The following is a 23,804-nucleotide window of genomic DNA, read 5'->3' as shown; positions in this document are numbered from 1 at the left end:
AGAATCCTAGATGACCCTTATTCTGAAAATAAGTGAAATATCTCTATGAATTGCTAGCACATCATCTGTACATTGCAGCACATGACAATGTAAAAATAAAATTAAAAAAAAGAATGCCTGAAGTTGTATTGAATTGTCAAATGTCATCATCAAAATGCTCAATGCTATCATGATTTGCTATCAACTCACTGTATGAAGTGTAACTCTTCTGCACCTGTTTGGAGATTCCACTTCAGTACAATGCATATCCTTCTACCACATACAAGTACATTGTACACTGTACCCCTACAACATACAACGTACAATCTACCCCCACTAAAAGGAGCAGGGCAGGTGCACTACTTGACAAAGAACCTGAAAGGTTTGAAGCAAACACACTCCCATTAGTTTTTTGGGGTGTTTTTTTTTTTTTCGGTGCAGTACACCCACATTCTTTTTTTTTTTCTTTTTCAAACTTAAAGGGAATACTACTGGGGTACCCACTTCAGGTGAACAAGTATTTGGGCTAGTATCTTGTTCTTGTATTAAAGCATTGAGCTGTCTGTTTTGGTAATCTGTATTCAAGTTGTGTTGCCCCCTTACAGATTGTACAATTTTTTGTATAAGCAGTTAGAGAATTGCGAGTCTTTCTTTTCTTTTTGTCTGTATCCTTTAACCCTAACTAGGCCAGGCTATTTAGGTAGATGATAGAGCCAGGGGGGGGGCCTCCCAGGCCCCCCCCCCCCTCCGGATCTCGGCCGTCGACCGCGCGATCGCGATGAAAATTGGCACACGCATTGCCTATGATGTAATCTAAAGTACCACGAAGTTAATTTCTTCAAAAATTATTATTTACACTAAATTATGCAAATTTATGCATAATGATGCATCAAATCAGACAATTTGGTATAAATCACTAAATAAAGCTCAAAACAGGCACATTTTTTCTGTAAATATTCTTTTTAGTGTCCTTAGCAAATGTAAGAGAAATAAATTGCACAATCAGAAAAAATTTCCTAAGTATTTTATTGTTTTTTGAATTTCTTATGTATTTCTTTGTTTTTTCGACTTTATGTTTTTCATTGTTTTTTCGATGAAATTTGTCCGTGACATTGTTCCGAACAAGAAAATGCGTTATTAATTGATTTTAATCAATAAAACCCCAAAATAATCATGCTTTTATGAAATTTGCCTGTAAACACAGTTTCCATTGAAATTGTACACAAATTCACGTTTTTGAGCAATTTTTGGTCTGACATGCACGTGCATATTTATGCGTAACTTCGGAACTGCACACCCGGGCATCGCAAATTTGGTGTCAAAAGATGCGGGAGACTCGAAAGAAAAAAGTCATGAAACGTTGTGGCGATAGCTTCTCGCGATAGCGATACATCGCGCGAAACGTCGAGGGGGGGCCTCGGAGGCCCCCCCCGGCCAAGTTAGGGTTAAGTGTTGTCATCCCTGTTCTCTTGAAAATGCAGAATTTCACTCAGAATAACAAGTAATTGAATATAAAGAGGTATCTACATGAATGGCCAAAGACCAAATTTGGCTATAATCTTTGAAGATCCCTTGCAAGGTACAGTATACTGTAAATACAAATACTGGGGACCGTTTCATGAAACTTTTTGTCAGTGATTTACACTGACAATCTGTTAAAAGCTACTGAAATCCTTGCGTCTGATTGGCTGATAGCAAATTTGTCGGTGAAAACCTCCGATGAACTCGTTGATGAAACGCCCCCCCCCCCCCCAGATTTAATTCTAACCATTCAGATGACTATTTTATATTTCAATTTACACCATAACAATCCCATAACATCTAGATTGTAAACTTTGTATTTTAAATGTCATTTTGAGTCTAACAAAGATTCTGCTATGATCAAAAGCTCAGACCCCTTTTGACTCCATGCTTCAATTTAAAATATACAGTTTACACATGGAAGTGCATACCTTGACACTAGTTTTATTGCACCATAACTTTACTACAATGTAATTTTGACTTTTAAAGTAGATATTGGATTCCTCATTTCAACTAGAGGAACTTGACTGTGATTATACATTTAAGTGTAGCCAATGTACAGTGATTTACAGGTTGTAACTGATATAATGAAGGATACTGTAGTACTTAGCATGTCACCTTTCATTTCACAAACACTTCCTATGTATCAGATAATGGTAGCTCTTGCTAGTCTCACTCCAAGACCATCTTGCATGAAGTACAAAAACACACTGCACAAGGATGTTGTTGCTTTCTGTTTGTTTTTTCAAAGAAACTACAACATAAGCACATATGACTTAGCCCTGAAATTAAAATCATAGTCCATCTAAACTGTATGTCTCAGTTGCTAGTTGAATCAACTCAAGCATACACTTGTAAAACTTCAGCTCTGTTTTTAAAGACAGTGTTCACATCAGTACACTGTATCTTTTTTATTTTATCAACCTGTTGAGGACAAGTCCCGTGTATACTCGAGCAGATGTCTACGGGAAATGCATGTTGTAGCAAAATCAGTCAGTCCTCAACCGGTTAAAAGGCAGTGCTATCTGTTTCCCCAGATACAGGAGTTTAAACACTAGTTATGTGTAGTGTTTAAACAGGGACATATATTCCAACATCTGCACATGACTTTGCATCTAAAATGTGAAAGGATTTTGCTACAGACCATGGTACAAGGTATGTTCCATAGATAATAACAATGTCAATGGGATATATTTGATCAAACTAACTGGGCTATTCCACGGTTACTCACGTTACACTTGGAGAAACCTTCACTCATTCCTGGAGCTGTAACTCCCTTATTATAGATATGAACCAAACAACTTTTTATCACAACAAAGTATACAGTCTGACTATCCTTTGTATAAAAACAAAACTTGAGAAATTTCGATATGCTCCTGGCAAATCTTTAAAATGTGTCGGTTACTCACGTTACACGATTTGGACATGCATAAAATGAAAAGTCGACAAAAGTGAAAAGTGTCCTCATACCAAGCCTTTATGAAAGTTAATTATATCCATTTCAAAGAGGTACAGTAGGGAGACAAACTTTGTTTATAGTATGAAAAATAACAAACGCATGCTTTTTTCTTGGGGTGCAGATAAGGTGGTTACTCATGTTACGGTTACTCACGTTACATTTTGTCCATGTATGGTCCTTAATATAAATGTCACAAAAAAATTAATGTGTGTAGCATTCAAGTTTCTTTTTCTGAAATAATGTGTGTAGGATATCAGAGACCAGTTTATGTTTAAAGATAACATTCTGAGTAGGTTTCCTTTTCTCTTTTACTAAATTGGACAATATGTATATGCTACTTATGTATTTACTATACTGTATGAGATCTGGCATGGGCTTTGCAAATGAAAACAAGAGACCCGCGGGTCTAGCGCTCACCTGAGTATCGCAAGTTCACCTTTCACGCAGTCACTAATCTAAATTATTCACAGCTCCACCAAACTTTGACGAGGCATTCTCAAGTGGAAGATGAAAATGTACAATAAGGGCCCAATTTTTTTCAAGATTCCTTAATTTGGGGGAATTGGGGCCCCCTGGGGCCCTCTGGGTGGGGCATGGTGCCCAGTTTGATAAATTGAGATCCTGATCACCTAGGGATGCTACCTGCCAAGTTTGACAAAAATCCATCATGAGGTTTTCAGGAAGAAGATGAAAATGTACAATTCAGGCCCCCATTTGGACCCTTCCAACCACCCCCCCCCCCTACCCCCAAGAGGGGCACCCCTGGATCTCCTATGAACAAACTTGAAACTACAGTCATTAATGTACTCACTCATAGTATTATCTCAGCTCTATAACTTCTGATTCTAGAGAAGATTTTTAAAGATTCCTTCATTTGGGGGGTTTGGGCCCCCTGGGGGCCCCCTGGGCGGGGCATGGTGCCCATTTTAACAAATTGAGATCCTAACCCCCTAGGGATGCTACCTGCCAAGTTTGGTGAAAATGGGTTATGGGGTTCTCAAGAAGAAGATAAAAATGTACAATTTAGGCCCCATTAGGACCCCTCCTCACCCCCCCCCCCCCCCTGGGTCCCAAGGGGGGCACCCCTGATTCTGCCATGAACAAACTTGAAACTACAGTCATCAATGTGCTAACTCATAGTATTAACCTAGCTCTATCACTTCTGGTTCTAGAGAAGAAGATTTTTGCGGATTCCTTAATTTTGGGGGGGTTTGGGCCCCCTGGGGGCCCCCTGGGTGGGTCATGGTGCCCATTTTAACAAATTGAGTTCCTAACCCCCTAGGGATGCTACCTGCCAAGTTTGGTGAAAATGGGTCATGGAGTTCTCAAGAAGAAGATGAAAATGTACAATTTAGGCCCCATTAGAACCCTTCCCCACCCCCCCCCCCCTCCCCTGGGTCCCAAGGGGGGCACCCCTGATTCTGCCATGAACAAACTTGAAACTACAGTCATCAATGTACTAACTCATAGTATTAACTTAGCTCTATCACTTCTGGTTCTAGAGAAGAAGATTTTTACAGATTCCTTAATTTCTGGGGGTTTGGGCCCCCCTGGGGGCCCCCTGGGCGGGGCATGGTGCCCATTTTAACAAATTGAGATCCTAACCCCCTAGGGATGCTACCTGCCAAGTTTGGTGAAAATGGGTCATGGGGTTCTCAAGAAGAAGATAAAAATGTACAATTTAGGCCCCATTAGGACCCCTCCTCACCCCCCCCCCCCCCCCCCCCCCCCCCCGGTCCCAAGGGGGGGCACCCCTGATTCTGCCATGAACAAACTTGAAACTACAGTCATCAATGTGCTAACTCATAGTATTAACCTAGCTCTATCACTTCTGGTTCTAGAGAAGAAGATTTTTGCGGATTCCTTAATTTTGGGGGGGTTTGGGCCCCCTGGGGGCCCCCTGGGTGGGTCATGGTGCCCATTTTAACAAATTGAGTTCCTAACCCCCTAGGGATGCTACCTGCCAAGTTTGGTGAAAATGGGTCATGGAGTTCTCAAGAAGAAGATGAAAATGTACAATTTAGGCCCCATTAGAACCCTTCCCCACCCCTCCCCCTCCCCTGGGTCCCAAGGGGGGCACCCCTGATTCTGCCATGAACAAACTTGAAACTACAGTCATCAATGTACTAACTCATAGTATTAACTTAGCTCTATCACTTCTGGTTCTAGAGAAGAAGATTTTTACAGATTCCTTAATTTTGGGGGGTTTGGGCCCCCCTGGGGGCCCCCTGGGTGGGGCATGGTGCCCATTTTAACAAATTGAGTTCCTAACCCCCTAGGGATGCTACCTGCCAAGTTTGATGAAAATCGGTCTTGGGGTTTTCAAGAAGAAGATGAAAATGTAAAAAGTTTACGCACGACGCACGACGGACGACGCACGACGGACGACGGACGACGGACGACGCACGACGCACGACGCACGACGCACGACGCACGACGCACGACGCACGACGGACGCCGGACGAAGGGCGATCGCAATAGCTCACTTGAGCCTTTGGCTCAGGTGAGCTAAAAACTCGAAAACAAATGCATTCAATTTAATTTCTCGCCTCAGCATCAATTGCAAAGTGTAAAAAAGAACAGCAGTAAGTATAAAAAAAATAGACAAACATAATTAAATACTCTTCAGATTGGCTATACAATAGACCCTAGACATAGACTCAAAATCCAAATCAAATGTTCACATTGAGCTCTCCTTTCTTGATACTGTCCATGTCATTTAGCCTGCATTTTGACTATACTATCCAGCTGATATGTGTTTGTATTGAAAGTTAAAGTGTCAACAATTATTGTCAATATTGATAGCTGGTGCAACTATGGTAGTTTTTTTCTTTAAACATCTTCTATTTCATGTAAAAGATTACAAGGGTTGGGCCATTTCCAATACATCCCAACTTGCTCCATTACAGATACAGTGTAAAATATACTTGATATGTAGAACTTGGAAATTACTTCTCCAGGATACATTCTTCTGTCTTACTCCACTGTATACCAGTCTCTAATAGATAGATGGGTTCTCTTGTGCCTCCTCTGACTCTGGTTAAACTTGACTTGCTGCATTTTGAGATCTCGTTAAAATGTATTACATTTAGGGTTGTTATCACATTTAGGGTTAAGGTGTATTACATTTAGGATCGATATTACAGTTAGCATTGATATTACATTTAGGGGTGATACACTGGGTACCAGCACTGTCAGAGTTCATGATTCTTATGAATCTCCACCATCCTTGCACAAATTGCACTCATTCATCCAGCGTGCTCACTTACGTGTAGGTTCACTATGTACACAAGAATTTCTAGATCTCTGGGAGCTCATGCAGAATGGGACATGGTGATGATACTTTGTGAAGAGCACTAATTTCCATGATGAAGTTCTTGTGATATTTACTGTACATATCTTAAAAACAAACATTGTGGGGAAGCTTGTTTGAAAGTTGGACCTGATCGAGACAAAGTTCAGTAAATTTTACTTATACTTTCCCACTTTGACATCTGGGAACACCTTGTAGAAAAGAGCATGCGTTTCCAAAATTGACAATGCCATGTACCAAGCTCATATTTATTTATTTATTTGTTTATTTTTTATGAGGAAAGAGTCACATCAGAGAGGGGTACTCTCATCTCACTTTTAATTAACCAAAAATAACTTCAAAGCTTACCATGAGACTTAAAATTTGCCATCCCACAGTAAATGTTACCTAAATTCATAATTTTTGCTGGTTACTCACGTTACAAAATGGTTACTCACGTTACAAGGTTACTCACGTTACAGTTTTTCTTCATCATTTTTATAAAGATTAGTACTTTGTTGTGATTTTGATAGTCATCACCTTGTCAGAGTTTGTTTGAAGGAAGAGAATTTCAAATCCCACCAATTTAATGTGAAGAATTTTTCTCTCAGAAAACAAAGTCAGTTTTTTTGGTTACTCACGTTACATCGCCTAAGTGGGTTACAATATTTATTTTTGAACGAGTTCTACAAATTTACTTGAAAAGCTGTTGTGTATTTTAGGTAATTTGAGTCTTCTAAAATTCGGAAATGAATAAACTGGTATGATGTTGCAATAATGAAATGGTAATATGCCATATTCCATTTTTCTCTATTTTTCTTGTATTTTGGTACAGAATGGAAGTCACAACTTTCAACCATTTTTCCCCAAAGTAAACGTTTGAAAATTAACTTTTTATTTTTGGTTCCTGAAAATATCATGTATGAAGGACTAAAAATGAGAATAACACAGAAAAATATTGAATTTGAATTTTTAAGCTCATGTCCACCAACCTGTGGAATAGCCCAACTTACTTTTACACTTTGTAGCTGTCCTTCATGATGATGAATGCTTACTTACAGATAAGACATTCTTTCTGCTTAAAAGCTATACAGACCTTACAAAATTGTGCTTTCAAAGTGGAACTACAATGTATAACAGACATGCCTTGGCAGGAATTTTGATGCATACTTGTCAACATCAAGATGTCATCATTACCTTAAAGGACAAGTTCACCTTCATAAACATTAGGATTGAGAGAATGTAGCAATATTAATAGAACACATCATTGAAAGTTTGAGGAAAATCAGACAATCCGTTCAAAAGTGTGTAGTAACCGCTGGATGAGAAGACTACTGCAGTGTATGAATAACTTAGATGTCACATGCGTACAACAATATAAAGAAAATATAAAGAGAATTTCACAAAATTTCATCTTTTGAAAAAAGTACACATTCCCCTGACTCGTTACCGACAAATGTTATGGGTAATATTATTCCCCCTGCCTTTAGAAAGAGGGAAGTCAAGAGCTCTTTTATTATGCGAAAAAAGTGAAAATATGTGCAATTTTCTTTTACATTTTCTTTATACTGTTGTACGCACATGACTCACCAGCTGTAGTAGTCTCCTCATCCAGCGGTTCCAACACAAAAATTTTAAAAATTCATAACTTTTGCATCGATTGTCCAATTTTCTTCAAAGTTACACTGATGTGTTCTACTAATATTGTTGCATTCTCTCAATCCTTATGTTTATGAAGGTGAACTTGTCCTTTAATTACTGCACTGTATACAATGTACACTTTGTAACTCTGTTAGAACTATTTCTCCATTCATTACTTGATCTGGAGCAATTAATCCATTGAATATGAGTCCCAAGTATACTCGAGCAGGTGTGTATGGGAAATGTGTGTTATATCAAAATCAGCTCATCTTTAATGGTTGATATACTGCCCTTTCTTGCCAACATTCATTTACAAACATTTAAATCACTTTTTCAAAAAGAGGAAGAAATATTTTAATATTCCACTGCCCTGAGCCAATCTGTCAAGTTACCATTGTATTTAAGAATAAAACTTGTCCATTATAGAGAGTGACCCTTGCAAGGTTGTAAAAAATGAAACCTGTGCATCACAGCTCGAATAAACAATGCAAGGCTGTAGAAAAAAAAAAAAAACTGTGCATCATAGAGAGTAGAAGTAAATGTTGTACAGCCATAGAAAAGAAACCTGTGCATTGACTGTGCTGTGGAGAGTTTGGTTTACTGTCCTGTGCTGGACACTCAAGGAATAGCACTTCAAATCTTCCAGATCTCAGCTCTGTTGCTAGCAACATTCTTTAAACATTGCCTTGAGATGGCTTCACAATCACTCTGAAAAGTTTTGATGTAATCGTGTGCCATCATCAATGGGGACTTACTATCTATTGTCAATTTGCATTATACACATGCTATTCACTAGTTGCTTGTTTATTTGTGAGGTGTGTGGGGGGGTTTTGTGAGTGTGTGTGTGTGTGTATTGTAATGGAAGACATGCAGAATCAACATCTATAGCAAAAAGTAGCATCACAAATATCTAGACAGAAAACTTTAATAACGCGTCACGCCTCAGACAGAGAATTCATAAAGAGAGAGAGAGAGAGAGCTCTAGAGAGAGATAATCTCTTGGAAAGAGGAAGGCTGTAACTTGGATTTATTTTTGTTGGTGTGGTAAATTAAATCATAATTATTACAAGGTCATGACACAAATCTTCAGACTGGATTTTCCAGCTTCGGTGGACTGAAGCTTACAATATTGATTATGCCTCTCTTACACAAATCATTGAGTAGCCAAAAGTAGCAACATGATCTCTTACAGTTATGTAACTGTTCAAAAAATACCAGCAAAAAGTAGCCACTGCTGCATTGTAAAAGTACAGCATGTATCAAGAGGAGCTGTCATTAGGAGCTGCCCATGCCGCATGTGCTGCAAACCAGTGAATATTGCCAACCAAATATTGGTTGTATAAACACTGAAAACTTTGAGATTTAGTCTACAACATGCTTTTCCCATGTTACAAAGCACAGTATGACCTTTTACCGTTAATATGAGGACCTACACTGTAGAGTTCTGCTCCATTAGTAAGCAAAGCGCACACCCCATACCACTTCCAGAGCTAACTGTGACCAGCCAGAACGTGAAATATAATGCCGCGGGCATGGTGTTGGTCCCTACAGTTTTATCAATTGATTCATTGAGCATTGAAGGAAAGCTACCAAATGATGAATTCAAAAGGGGTAATACTTGGCACACTTCAAGGCACCCTGGGCACGGTGGTCTGTTTGAACAGAGTTGAGAGCGCCTCATCATAATAATGTCACTTTGTGATGAGCACTCCTCGTACATTAAAGCCCTTTTTACACTTGTGTTTCTTACCCCCGTACTTTCTCTGACTCAGGATAATCGTTAATCCAGTACCAATTTTGGCAGCTTTTTACACTCACCAATCAATCCCGTACTAAGCTCTTGTCATGGGCTAAAGAAAAAACTGACCTTTTTACACTCATATTTCTTAGTCCCGTACTTTCCAAACTACATGATATATTCATGATTACACTGTACACTGTACAAGTACACGCACGCACCAGCAGCACTTGATTACCTCGTTTCTGATTGGTCAGTGGGGGTCGGACTTCGTCTCCGTCGCTTAGCCCCAGATTATTTCTTTGTTCTGTTTACACTCGCTTGCTTGGCATCGCAATTGCGGTACTAACCCTGCTTTTTTGCAGGGCCAGATAGTACGGGATTATCGGTGGGGCTAGCCTACTTTCGCAAAAACAAGTGTAAACAGAAAGTGGGCTAAGGAAAGTCCGGTACCAATGGTGGGGCTAAGGCCCCCTTAGCCCAACCGTTGGTACGGGACTAAGCAAAAATTTGCAAGTGCAAAAAGCCCTGTAGTCTACTTTAACCCGTTGAGGACGAACTGATTTTGCTATAGCACACAATCCCCATAGACCCCAGTATACTCGGGACTCGTCCTCAACGGGTTAATACGCTTAGCACTATCAAAAGTATAATGCTTTGTATATCATTGAGGTTTAACTTGGTTTCTTCACAGGGATAACTTTACCATATACCGTAGTCAAACAAACTTTTCAAATGCCCTAGTCTTGAGTGTCCAGTGTTTTCAGTGCTTCAACACCACTCCCTGCTTACATGCCCATGCTAAACAATTGCAATTTGGTAGCTTATAGCTTCGCACGTAAAGAACAAACTTTCATGGATGAGACTACGCGCAGTGGTTTTGCATTCTTCACTGGGGATTCGAAAATGTCCAAATATATTACTGGAAAACCAGATAATAAACAAGATCAACAGCAAAACAATGATACCATAGACATACCATACACATAGGAAAAGCATTAAGTGCATTTCACACGTACAATGTATTGTCATGTCAAGAGGGTTTGGATGTTGGTTTCAAAATTGGGCGCAACCGAGCGCATCAAAATAACCTTATGCCTTTAAAGCAGTTTTCTTGCAGCATGTACCGCAAATTGCATTTTCAATGTGCACCTGTGAATTCAGAGGCTGCCGTATTTTCTTTACATGTGAGTAAAATTTCAGGCAAATTGTGAGATATTTTATTAAGTAGGGACCTGTCACCTAACTGTTAGACCCTGTCTATCTGTTGATACAAAAACATTTGATTAGGCCTACATGTAGGGCGTCGATGTGTTGGACACCCAAAGGCCAAATATCCATAGGATTCTACCATTATCTTTACATAAAGTTTACGTATTTAAATTTACCTTACACCAACTGCTGTACTTGTGGTTTGACAATGATCGTATGAGATATAGCACAGGATATAGCAACATGTCTAACGTTGGGTAGCAAAAGTGGTCACTGGTACGTGGCAGAACTGTGCAGCATGCAGTGGAGTTGCTACAGTTATACACGGCATGATTATGAACAAAAATAAAGTTATGTTGGCCTGCGTTTTCACCAGGAAGCAGCCGTGCAGCGAGTGGGCTGGGGCAGGAACACTGGCTATTAGTATTGTACAGCAGTACCTGCATGAGTACCTGTACTTGTAGCATGGCCATGCATGGTTAGCATGAAGTCATTACACCCAAAGCACAGGCCAAAACCACCCAATGAAAGTCAGGAGGCGGTACTGTACATGCAACAACAACAGCGGAGCGGCAAGCCGGTGCGCGGAGCTGGGAGGAGGGCTGTGTCCGTACCTCCCCTCCGGTGACGCACATAGCTGTACGTAGGCGCTGCACTGCGACAATCCATGAACTTCTCGATTCTTCGGTGCTTGATTTTATCATACTTACCATTAATTGTACGGTTTGAAAACTGCCTGCTCTTGATATCACCATCAAACGCCAACCATCATTTCCAACTCGATATATCGCAAAAAACATTAAAACACCCCAGATTTTCACGTTGTTCCTTCCTAGAAATAGATACGCAGACCGGATACACTGTGCGGTTAGGTTGAAGTGCGTCTGACAAATTATCATCAGTGCGAAAATACGTCCTCTATTTGCGCATGCTCCGAAAGTGCAGTTTCATTAACCCAGGCCTCAAGAGTTACCGAACCACCCATTTGTTTATGGCTCCCCGCTGACTGGTCGTTTTATTTGGATTCAAGTATTAAGAGTTTACCCACTCAATTAGATGTGTTACATATGTATACTTACTTTACTTACTTAAGTTTCCGTCCTTACTTACTTAAAGACCCATACTTACTTTACTTACTTCTTGTGCTTGTTAATAAGGCCTACTGTCTGGTATGCCTCCATTGCCATGGGTATATAGGGCAGCAACGAACATCCTCCATTTCTCTGGAGAGATCTGTTTAGGGCCTTTAATTCTTCCTCCATTCTGCTTCTCCAGGTGTTCTTGAGACGTCCCCTCTTTCATGGGCGGGGGAACCGGAAAGGGGGGGGGGCTCCCCCATCCCCCCCCCCCAACACACACACTTTTTGTTTACCCCGAAAGTGGTAGTAGAAAAAAAAAAAAAGAAAATAGAATGAAACCTTAACCTTTGAGCCCGGTCATGCGCTGAAGACCTTTTTTGTTTGTTTGTTTGTTTGTTTGTTTGTTTTTTGTCTGCTGAAGAAACGCGGAAATGCCCCTCCCCCCCCCCCCACACACTTTTGAAAACGTGGCGCCGGCGGTGTCTTTCCCTGTAGTAAGTGCATCTATCCTGAGTTTTGCCACATGCCCAGTCCATATCCATCTTCGTCTCAGAAAAACAGTTCCCATTATGTCTTCTTGATTACATTTTGAGAGTAATTCTTATAAGATTTTATATCCTGCCAGGCCAGAAAAGGGAGATTTCGTTGTGTGTTTAGAATTAGAGTATATAGGGCTATCCAGCCGCAGTTTCATGTACTTTTGTGATAATTTCTTTGTATTATTCAATGAGAATTGATGTACATATTTTTTTTTTATTTTGCGGAAATAAAATCAATCAATCAATCAATTAAAATTCAACCATCTGGTACACGCATCGGGTGAAATATTTGGAGATTTTTTTCTCCCAAAACAGCAAAGATTTTCCATTTCTATAATATGGGGGCGGGATCAAAATTATATGTTTGTCCGCTCACCTTTATTTTCGTGAGGGCACCTGCTCCCTGACCCCCCCCCCCCCCCCTTCCCGATCGACAAGCTTGAAATGGGATCACGTATAGCGAATATAAGGGAGAATAATGATATTTATTGTGAGATCGAATTGACGATTCATCATTGTACAATAGTAGGCCTACTCTATGAAAAACAACCATTTTATTCTGTCTGGGTAAAAACTGAATTCTCCCACACGTACTCGGGTTCATACCTTTCATACAACACTTGAGACATCATTTCGCAGATGCCATAATTTCGCAAGATACCAGCCTAACTTATACTGAGTACACTTGCGTGCGAGTTTGAGCCGAACGGTCACAAGCACTTAGTACTTCCGCACTCAGCAATACCATGAAGTACTACTACTAGTATTTTTTTTTTTTTATACGATGTACGAACACTTCAAAGGCCTTCAACCAGACTTTCGAAACACACTTGTAAACACACTTTAGTACTCATCCTAACATTCAATTTGGATCCTACCCATTGACATGAGATACAACATACAAGCAATATACAGATGTGAAAAAATATATATACAGTGTATATTATATATATATATATACATATATATATACATACATACATACATACATACATACATATTATACAGTTTTCCCATTGAATTCAGACGCTTATCCGTCTACAGGCTATTTATTTTGTCTTTTTATCAGTCATTTGTTTATTGAATCAAGTAGGGTTCTAATTCATCTTTCCATTATTTCCTTTGATACTCTCGTCATTCATTCAGTTATATCTTGTCATGTGTTACAACCCTTTATAGGCCTATCATATCAATTAAAATGTGAAATTCAACTATCTGCAGTTTGCCTGGTCAAGATATAATCCTACAATCTTGGAATGTTGCATTTGATCCTGTTGATAATGCAGGTCATTTGACTTTCCTTGTCATGCCCGTGATACTCTGATTAAACATTTCAATCTTCAGTTGCAAACCAATGAAGTAAGTACAAATCCTATGAAGAAATTCCCCCATCCTGCATTTATGCACAAAGAAGAAGTATCAAATGCACTAGCTGTTGTTGTTATGATATGTGCACTCCACCCCACTCCACTATATTTCGCCTTATTGTATGAAACGATCTGAACTAATAATACGTGGATTAATACAGGGGCCTGTACATCATGTAGACTATACAAGCACCATGTAGAGGCCTTTACACGGAGATAAAGATGCATGATAGGCCATACATTGATTTCACAGTATTATGCAGGGGCGGCGCAGCCGTGGGGTCCGTGGGGGCTCGGGCCCCCACACTTTTTGTGCACCATACAAAGGAATACATAAGGTGTCATCACTTTGGGCCCCCACACTTTTTTCAACCCGGAAGTACGTAAGGTATGGCGGCGGTAAGGTTAAGTGTTTTCTGTGAAGACTTTTTTTTTTATAACACCCGGATATGGGAGGGGAGAGAATGAGTTGTTTTTGGTTTGTTTGTTTGTTTGTTTGTTTGTTTGTTTTTGCTTGTTAGCTCATGAAACCCGGAAGTGGGCCCCCACACTTTTGAAGACACTGCGCCGGCCCTGTTATGTGCAGATGAAAAATACTTAGACCATTAGCCATTGTATTCATTGAACTTTTCTTTCTTAGTCCTGCACCACCCCCACCCCCCTTTAAAGGGAGAGCATAGTTTCGTTTGACGTGGCATTCAGATTTTAATTTTTTTTTTCCACAAGCGACGTCAAGGTTCAAAAAGTACCGTGTCTTTATTTTGTTTGATTGTGTGTATGGTGTGTGTTGGATGATATTCATTATTCTCGGCCCATATAGCGATTATTATTAAAGTAACTGAATATCCGTTCGTTGACTTAGGTTTATTGGAACGTTTATGATCAAACTTTCAATGTCTGACGTCATTTTATTTTTTTTATCTATAAAATGTCATTCTCAGATTATTACAATCAGCTTTAAAATGAACCAAACGTGTTCAAAGTTCTCCTCCCATCAACACCTTAACACTTTTCTGACATTGTCATCAATTTTATCTTTGTTGTTAGCAAAGTCATTATAATGATCCCATCATTGTTACCATCATGACCATTATGTGAAGATTTTGTTTGCAAAAACCGATAAGTCCATTTTTGTCAAATGGAGATATTTGCGATTAAAGGTCGAGAAAAATAAAGAGAATAATAAGAAAACGTTTGCTTCTTTTGACCATAACTTCAAAAATATATCTTTATAGTGACCAATATATCATTTAAAAGGTATTATTTTGTGCTTTATGACAGAGACCGTACTTCAAAATCTTCAAAAATGGACTTATCTGTTTTTGCAAACAAACTCTTCATGTGTTATTATTTTTATGTGTATTGATCACAATGTCTTTGTATGATGACTATCTGACATTCTAAATTTCTCGCTGTATATTCGGGCAACATCTGTTCACATAGTTTCAATATTACAGACCTATAGATCTATAATCAGCCACCCCCCCCCCCCTGTATACATGCGCAGTATAAAGACTGCGCATGCCATGCCATTTGGAATCTGTGAAATATAAAATTTAGATAATAAATTATCGGCATTGATTTATCAATATTCATGTAGAATGTAGAGTTTTTACAGAGATATCTGGATAGTGTGGAACATGACCTTTATTTCACACACCATTTTTCCCTTTTAAACATAATTATAAGGCTCAGTCAGCAATGTTTCTTAATTGAGCCACCACAATCTTAAACATTTATGATCTTGCAATCTACCCTTACATGGAGAGAATTCAATATTGTAATAGCCCTGTATGGTTTGTTTTCTCTTCATTCACAAGTTTTGATTTTTTTTTAAGCATCCTGATTTACAATGTTCAACAAGTTTTCATAGCTTCATATTCACACAATGTCATGCAATATCCCTACAATCGACCAGGACGTAAAAAAGCACTAGCAACTGACGACACTCACAGCGGTTTACACGTTAAACAAAGAAAAAATAATAATAATAATGTACTGTAAGAGTAATTGCTATGTTAGGGCAAAGCAATGATTCTGATTCACAACTCTCCGTCGCTCTCTCTCTCTCTCTCTCTCTCTCTCTGTCTTAATACGACATAAATATTGTATGTGGGATCATATATATATATATATATATATATATATATATATATATTCATATATATACTATATATATATATATATATATATATATATATACATATATATGAATGTGTGCGTGTATCTATGCATGCAGCGCTGTTATTCTATAATTTGCATGAGGTATATACTTTGTACGTATAAGGCTCAATCGTACTTGTTTCCACTTCAAAAATTATTCAAACCACTCAAATCGCTCTGCTCCTTATTGCTCCCTGTTTTTGTTTTCTCTCTTTCTCTTCCTTTCTTTTTCCATAAACTGACATACAATTCTTTTACTAGGACTATTATTATGTTTTTTTTACAATGTTTTGTTATTTGTCGTATACATATTGATACGTGTTATATGCCACGGTAATGTTTGTAGGCTGGTAGGCCTATACTACATCGTTATACATGGCACAAACAGAAACATACACAATACTATGTGTGATGGCACACACACAGGTTTTGGACACAGTTAAAAATAATATGAAGTATATACACACACACCTTTATGCACATTACATTTATTACCAAAGGCATTACCGTGTTTGCTATAGGTTGCCTTTTTTTCTTCTTGAGTCTGTTTTCCTCCCAGTATCTACAATAACAAGATTACCGTAGTGCAGAAAGATTGGTGTTAGCTTTAACACCATGGATGTCCAATCTAACATCGATCAAGTGTCAATAGAGGACCACACCCACAGGTGTAGAAAATAATTTGTTGTGATGGTCTTGAAAAAGTGTTCACCTGGTACTTTGTGGTGCCAATTTGACACCATCACGCTGGTGATATTTTGACACTGTGCTGGTGTTAATGTCAATGGTATAACACCCGCCCACAGTGCCAGTAGGGGATCATATCGAGTGGTGTTGCTTTGGTGTAAATGTGTTTCCAACTCTCTTTTTTTCAAAAATCATGAACTTTATAGGAAAGTTCTTGTTAATGTTGTTGAAGTTCAAAATCAACAAGAAGAACAGTGAACAATTACCTATTTAGAAATATGTTTTATATTTTGAAGTGATACACGGAGATCTTACCACAATGAGCACCGGAAATTTATCCCTACTCGCCTTTTCAACCGATTTTTTGCAGTGCGGCAGCGCATATCCTCAATATTTTTTAAAGCCTTACTACTTTCTTCTAACCTTGGAACTTTAATAATCTTTCTATTCCTCTCCCATTGTGCTGGACTGTCTGTCATTCTGTCTGTGTGTTTCTACGCTTTAAAAAAATACACAGAATGTTATGGTATACAATGATCGTTTTCTTTCATGTACAACATTGATAGTGCATTGTACAAAGAGGTTTGCAAAGTCTGCCTTCCATGACGGTATATAACAGATGGACAAGTTACTTATTCCTGCTCTGTAGATAACTAACGTCATTAAGCTTTACATTACAAAAAGTCTACACGCGTCGGCGGACAAACTCTTAATGAGGTATGATGTCATATTTCCATTAACATACAACCAATTGAAACCCGTTGCTGATAGTGTATAATGAATATTCATTAATTGATCACGCGTTGACCTCATTTACATACAAACACAGGTCAAAGATATTAGCCAATCACGAGCTAGTGCTGGACGACTGGCTAGCGTGGTCGCGCTCCGCGAAATACCAGCATGCGATACGCGCAGCTGTATAATGCATGCACTACTAGTATAAGGGTCTGAGCTTAGCTAGCTTAGTTACTCAGTATACGTATGCATGCAACACGATAATACTGTTAGAACTTATTTCATATTTGGACAAATTCAACGAGTACTCTATTCTACTAGTACTAGGCTACTTCATTCTGGAACCAATGAGTGAACACCCAACCCAAAGACCAAGGAGAAGATGTGCTTCATATTCCATCGGACATTTCAAAAAACTCGCGGAGACCCAGGAGAAGACAACTGCAGTGCCAGCAGTGGAACAAAAAGTCAGCCTTTGATGTCGAGGTAGGCCTAACGACAAACGTTAAACTCTAACAACAGGCCTAAACGTTAAACTCTACTAAACATCATTCTAATATTTTGAAGCATGTTTAAGCATTGTCTCATGTAGGCCTAACTGTTAGCGCCGATGTAGAATAGAACCTGTAACGAATCAAACTAGTGTATTATTCAGGGGCGGATCCAGGAATTCTGTAAAGGGGGGGGGGGCGTGACTAATATTTTTGGTGCCACTTCCGGGTTTCATTGCAGTATTTTCTTTTTATTTTCTTTGTTTTTAACGAAAATTTAAGGGGGGGGGGCGTACGTGCGCCGGTTGCGCCCCCCTCTGGATCCGCCACTGTTATTAATAGAGGAGATTAAACCTAAACTTAAAGGTCAAAACTATTTGTGCATTCATCAAACCGTCACTAACAGTAACACTAAAAAAAGTAAACTGTGTACCGTAACAGTAACACTCTAGACGTCTAGTCTAACAATAAAAAACATGCTCACAGCACCAACCTTAAAGGGCTCCTATAGTTTTGGTTGAGACCTAATTTCAGGTTTCTAACGCTAACATTTTTTGTGAGATACCAATGAGAAACATGAAAGAGCATGGAATTCCATGAGGAATTCAACATTTATTTGATGAAAATTGGTTTTGAAATGGCTGAGTCGAGATATCTAAAGGCTTAAAGCAGAGCGATGTTACTCTTATTTTTTATTATTTTTTTAGGGTGAAGCTTAGATTTGAGGAAATGATATGATTGACAAAAATGTTTGAAAATTTGTCACACATTGTATAATGTGAAGGTGAACAAGTAACACAATAAAATGAGATTTTGTTAATATGCAGTATTGCACGTCACCAGGAATCCACATGTACACGTGTATAATTGGAAAAGATGCTTGTTCTTGAATTGTGTAACATAATTCATATAATCTACCAGGAATCTTCAGTCGCGTGTCTTTTCGTGCTTACTTGAATGCCCTGTGGTATATGGAATCTAAATAACGTTTTTACTCTTTTGATTGCTCTACTCATGTGAAACTGAATGCCCATTATTTTGTTGCCCTATCGAAATTGAATGACTCTCTATACTCTTTCATGCACTAATACGAAATTGAACAGGAAAACGTATATTCCTATTTAACATGTAATCCGTGTTTAACATTACACTGCCGAAGGGATAAAGCCATTGTTATAATTCAATTATACATTCATTGTGCATAATTCCTTTCTACCTACATATCCTTTGTGTGTATACTTACCACTTCTCTAATAAATGATGGGTACCTATGTAGTATCATCATCTTTGATTTACAGAGAGATTGTATGAACTTGTTTTTTAATTTCAGGCGGATCTCATCACCAAAGAGGATTTTTCAGGCAGCTGCGGAACAGCAAGTGATGTCAATACTGCGCTCAGGCTTGCCATAAAGGAAAAGCTTACAATCAGCATAAACCAGAATCCGGAGTGCGTGGCACGTGTCCCTGTAGATCCACTGGTGTTCGAGGAAGTATTTGCACCTTGCAAAAATACTCAAGACCGTAACCTATTAAATGAATGAGCTGAATGCCATCCTAGGACCCGACTGGAACGTAAGAATAACCAATATGGCAGGGGATTTCGCATACGTGAAAGAAAAGGGGCTTTACCTAAAGGTTAGGAAAATGAGACCAATTACCGAATTTGTGGAACGTAGTGGTACCCTGCCAGGACATCATCTGGAGAGAGGGCACTATCTGATGTTGAGGTTCATAAGGTCGTATGGAACTCGAGAAGAGTGGAAACAGCAGAAATGAAGTCAAGACACAACAACTTTTTGTTTCAGGGTTGTTTAGGAGTTTTACAGTTTCTTAAATTCAAAGTTATTTAGACATTTTACACTCAAACGTCAGTTCCATATTTTTTATGCAGTTTGATTCATTCATGAACTATGGCATACTTTTTTTTTTAAATGTAGATTTGGCTTTTGTTACTGAAGTTACAAAGTTACATAATTATGCATAAGGGTCCACATCAGGTTTCAAACATTGTGTTTTTTTCTATATGCCAACATTATTCTATGAATATGTCTTCAACTCCTCGTCTACTGAATGCAATAAAATCGTATCTAATCAGACCTATTACTCGAATAAAGCAGTCACGACGAGGAGGGAAGCAGCGAGCTCTGTTCAGTAAGGGGCTTAAAAAGACAAAGACATGGCAGCTTAAAATTTTGCAATCAGAATGTCCGCAAAAAAAGTCTGCTTGATACCATAAAGAAACTTAAAAGAAAAATTGAGAAGTTGGCATACATAAAACAGAAGCTTGAAAAAGTTTTGAAAAAGAATGAACGCTTTGAATTGATCAGGAAAAAGTACAAAAAACGTGCTCTGCATCTCTCTATGTTACTGAGAAATAGACAATCAGGCAAGCGATCAGCATGGATGAGAAAAGAACATTACTCAAGGAGACATGCCAGGAGACTCTCAATGCATCTCAAAGAAGAGTGTCGGGCCAGGTTACAACTTCTTGATTCGTAGGGAGTTCTTGTCATACATATCACTGTACGAGACAAAAACAGTGAAGAACTGAAGGCTATTTCTCTGATTGAAGATACAGAGGAGTTGTGTAGCATGACAGGATGTAATGAAGAGGATATTTTACAAAGGGTAAATCTCGCCGTGCTAGTAAAGGATGCTCATGGCATCTCAGATGAGTCTTGGAATGCACTTGCGTGTATCAGCAATATAGTAGCCTAGTACTTGTAGAATAGAGTACTCGATGAATTTTGTCCAAATATGAAATAAGTTCTGACAGTGTTATCGTGTTGCATGAATACGTATACAGAGATGTTGTTGATGTTCAAGATAGTATGCATGTCAAAAAACAAACAAACAAACAAACAAACACTGGTGTTTAAACTTTGGGGTACTCTGCCCTACTTTGGGTAAAGGAAGCAATTGACAAAACTGACATTTATTGTAAAAAAAGAAAAATGTTTCTGTCATTCTTTATTGACGCCAATGTAATGTCATGATGTCTTGCCCAGCACATCACTTGGTAGGATGAGTGTCAATGCACAAGAATTGACTACTAAGAGCACACTAGATAGAGTATGAAAATGTCACTAACTCAGATTGGATGGTATGTCATTTGCTTCCCATTGCCAAAGTAGAGCAGTACTGTCCTGATAGAAGTCAACTTTTTGAAAGTTAAAAATTACCCTTTGAAGAAAATTGCATAATTGTGTATCTTTCCTGCGAATATAAGGGTATAAAGTTCTATTTTCACATTACACCGTTTCATGTTTATTAATGTTACTATGATGGATGTACATGACAAACTTTTTATGTTTCCGCCAGAAGAGGTCCGAGAAGTTTTCGGGTTGTTACGACCTATTGTATTCCTTCACAGTACATGTTATAGTGCTGTGTCGTGCACACTTAAAAAAAGTGTTCATAATCATATCCATGTATATCAGTTAAACGACTTAGAAGCAATGAACACATGGCCCAGTCGTTCTGAAATGGACATGACTTTTGGATATGGATTCCTAAATGGTAGTTCTGAATACATTTGATACAAACAGTTAATACATTGTACTATATTACAACTGAAAAGTCATGATGCTCCTTGTTATCGTTGCAGATTATGAAATTTATGTAAGGTTTTTTTTTTTTTTTTTTGTTAGGGAATGTGGTGAATTATAATGTAATTCATTTTAAATCTTTCCAAACCTCCGTGAAATGTATAAATTGACTCTCTCATAATTGAAATATCCTAAAGATAAAGTCATCAAAAATATAATTGTATTGGCTGGAATAGTTTAGCTTATGAGTCATACAGCCTGCTTCACCCGAAAGCTCATCAGCACTGACCAGTATTTTTGCATTCAAAAGAGAAGACGATACAACCCTTCGTGCCGTCTTCTTCTCTTATAAATGAAAAAAGCAAAACAAAACAAACAAATGGTCAGTCACTGATGAGCCTTATGGTGAAACACCCTGCACGTCTCATTAGCTAAACCATTCCAGCCAATGCAATTATACACACAGCTCCTCTAGTTCAGCGCTTTTCCAAACTTCAGTGTACAAAACGTGTATTACACTCTATTCGTATTTATAAGCAAAATATACCCCTGATTTTTTTGTTACAAGTTTTACGCGCATAGGTACAATCCTGCCATGAAATTAATCCATACATTGTTGCCACAATGACTAACTGTCATTCAATTTTGCACACGCTGGATTCTTTTCTAAACCGTCACATAGTTTTGCAGATATCTATACCTTATAGGACTAAATATTGAATTTATAAAGACAATAGATGATTTGTACCAATTCTGTCTCTTGTTAGAAGATTTGTACCAATTCTGTCTCTTGTTAGAGCATTTGTACCAATTCTGTATCTTGTTGGAGAATTTGCACGTATTGTAATTTTGCAGATGACTAAAAAAGAAGACTGAATAAAAGCAAATGGCTGTTGGTCTATCTTCATATATACACTGTTTTTGTGTTTATGTCCAAAAGGTTTTGTCAGTGATATGACATGTGTATACAGCATGTGTGCTTGTGTTGATTTTGCTCGGTAGAGGTGTGCGTGCATACATTAAGATATGATGTACATGTGTGTGTGTGTGTGAGTGGGGGGGGGATCGAACCCAACGGAATCAAAAAGTAATTACGACAGTGCAGAGCTCAGTGACATACAAGTACTGTACATTATGCAATTCAGCCACTCAACGACATTGAAAATTGATTAATAGTTAGAATTTTATTCATAGCCGTACACAAAAATCTAATCCAAATGATTAAGTGTCAATTTTATAATAATCAAATTGATAGCTTTTATATTACTGACGTACTTTTCTAGCTGTGCGAGCTGTCTTTAATATCCAATGGGCATGTATTTTGATTTTGCCATACTCTACTAGTACGAGTAGTAGTACGAGTAGTAGTAGTAGTAGTGCCATGGAGGTAGAACCTCCATGGTAGTAGTAGTAGTAGTAGTAGTAGTAGTAGTAGTAGTAGTAGTAGTAGGAGTCGTAGTAGTCGTAGTAGTAGTAGTAGTAGTAATACATTTAAAAAAAAAAAAAAAAACGTATAGAAGGGATTATAGAAGGCAGGAGATGCAGAGCACGCCAGCGCAGGAGGTCACAAAGTACATACACTGTATCCGATGCAGCGAGATCATTATTTTTGAATCTGAGGTTCTTATTTACATGAAGCCAATCACAGCGATCCAGTGGCGTGAGTAGTGATGAATATTAATGAAATGATCACGCGGTGACCGATTGCCCGAAAACCTTTTAGCCAATCAGGATGCGGTATCCTAAAGTGCGGCACGCGTTGAATAGAGTGTATCAGAGGCAGATTCTGTCAGCAGCTATGGAATATGAATATTGCAGAGGTACCTATGGGAAAGTTTTTCCAATTGGCTAGATATTTTACATGAATATTCATTAGAATATGATTATTCATTTTAAGGAGTTACTTTTTGATTGTGCGACAGGAATAATGGTTCTTTTACCTCTCGAAGTAGGTCATCTGATGGGACCTCTCCCTGCCTGTTCGCGCGCACCGCGCCGTTCATATAACGCGCAAAAATGTGTGTCTCTTGCGGAGTACTGAATCCTAAGGTGAAAAACAGCTAATTTTCAACTCAAAAGGTACCTATGTAAAATGTGTACAGAAATGTAAAATTTCTGCATCTACTCCAAGTGTACGACCTACCTTTTCATTTTAATGAGTTACTTTTACTTCCCGAGATATTACTGCGCAGCTTTGGGCTCATGAACTAGACTTTGCGTGTATAAGCCCTATACCTGTCTATGCGCTCAGATCAGTGCTTTTTCAAAACGTGCTCTGCGTATGGAAGATGTCACTTTAGAAATTGTAATGATAAAGACATGTATGTTTTCATTTTAGTCGTCAAGCC

General features: G+C 38.5%; 1 protein-coding gene across 1 annotated transcript in view; it reads right to left on the bottom strand.

The window, feature by feature from the left end:
* Window positions 1-11,715, bottom strand: part of LOC139726063 (phosphatidylinositol 4-phosphate 3-kinase C2 domain-containing subunit beta-like) — a 53,012-nt gene extending 41,297 nt beyond the window's left edge. The window contains exon 1 of the mRNA XM_071637146.1: window positions 11,553-11,715. The gene's annotated coding sequence lies outside the window, so the exon portion shown is untranslated. The remainder of the gene's footprint in view (window positions 1-11,552) is intronic.
* Between the last annotated feature and the right edge of the window lie 12,089 nt (window positions 11,716-23,804).

The sequence above is a fragment of the Diadema antillarum genome, unplaced genomic scaffold (genome assembly GCF_040938485.1).
Source record: "Diadema antillarum isolate AM-2024a unplaced genomic scaffold, OU_Dant_1.0 seq00000076_RagTag, whole genome shotgun sequence".
Lineage (NCBI taxonomy): Eukaryota > Metazoa > Echinodermata > Echinoidea > Diadematoida > Diadematidae > Diadema > Diadema antillarum.
The sequence above is the reverse complement of the archived record's forward strand: the minus strand, read 5'-3'. Positions and strand labels throughout refer to the sequence as shown.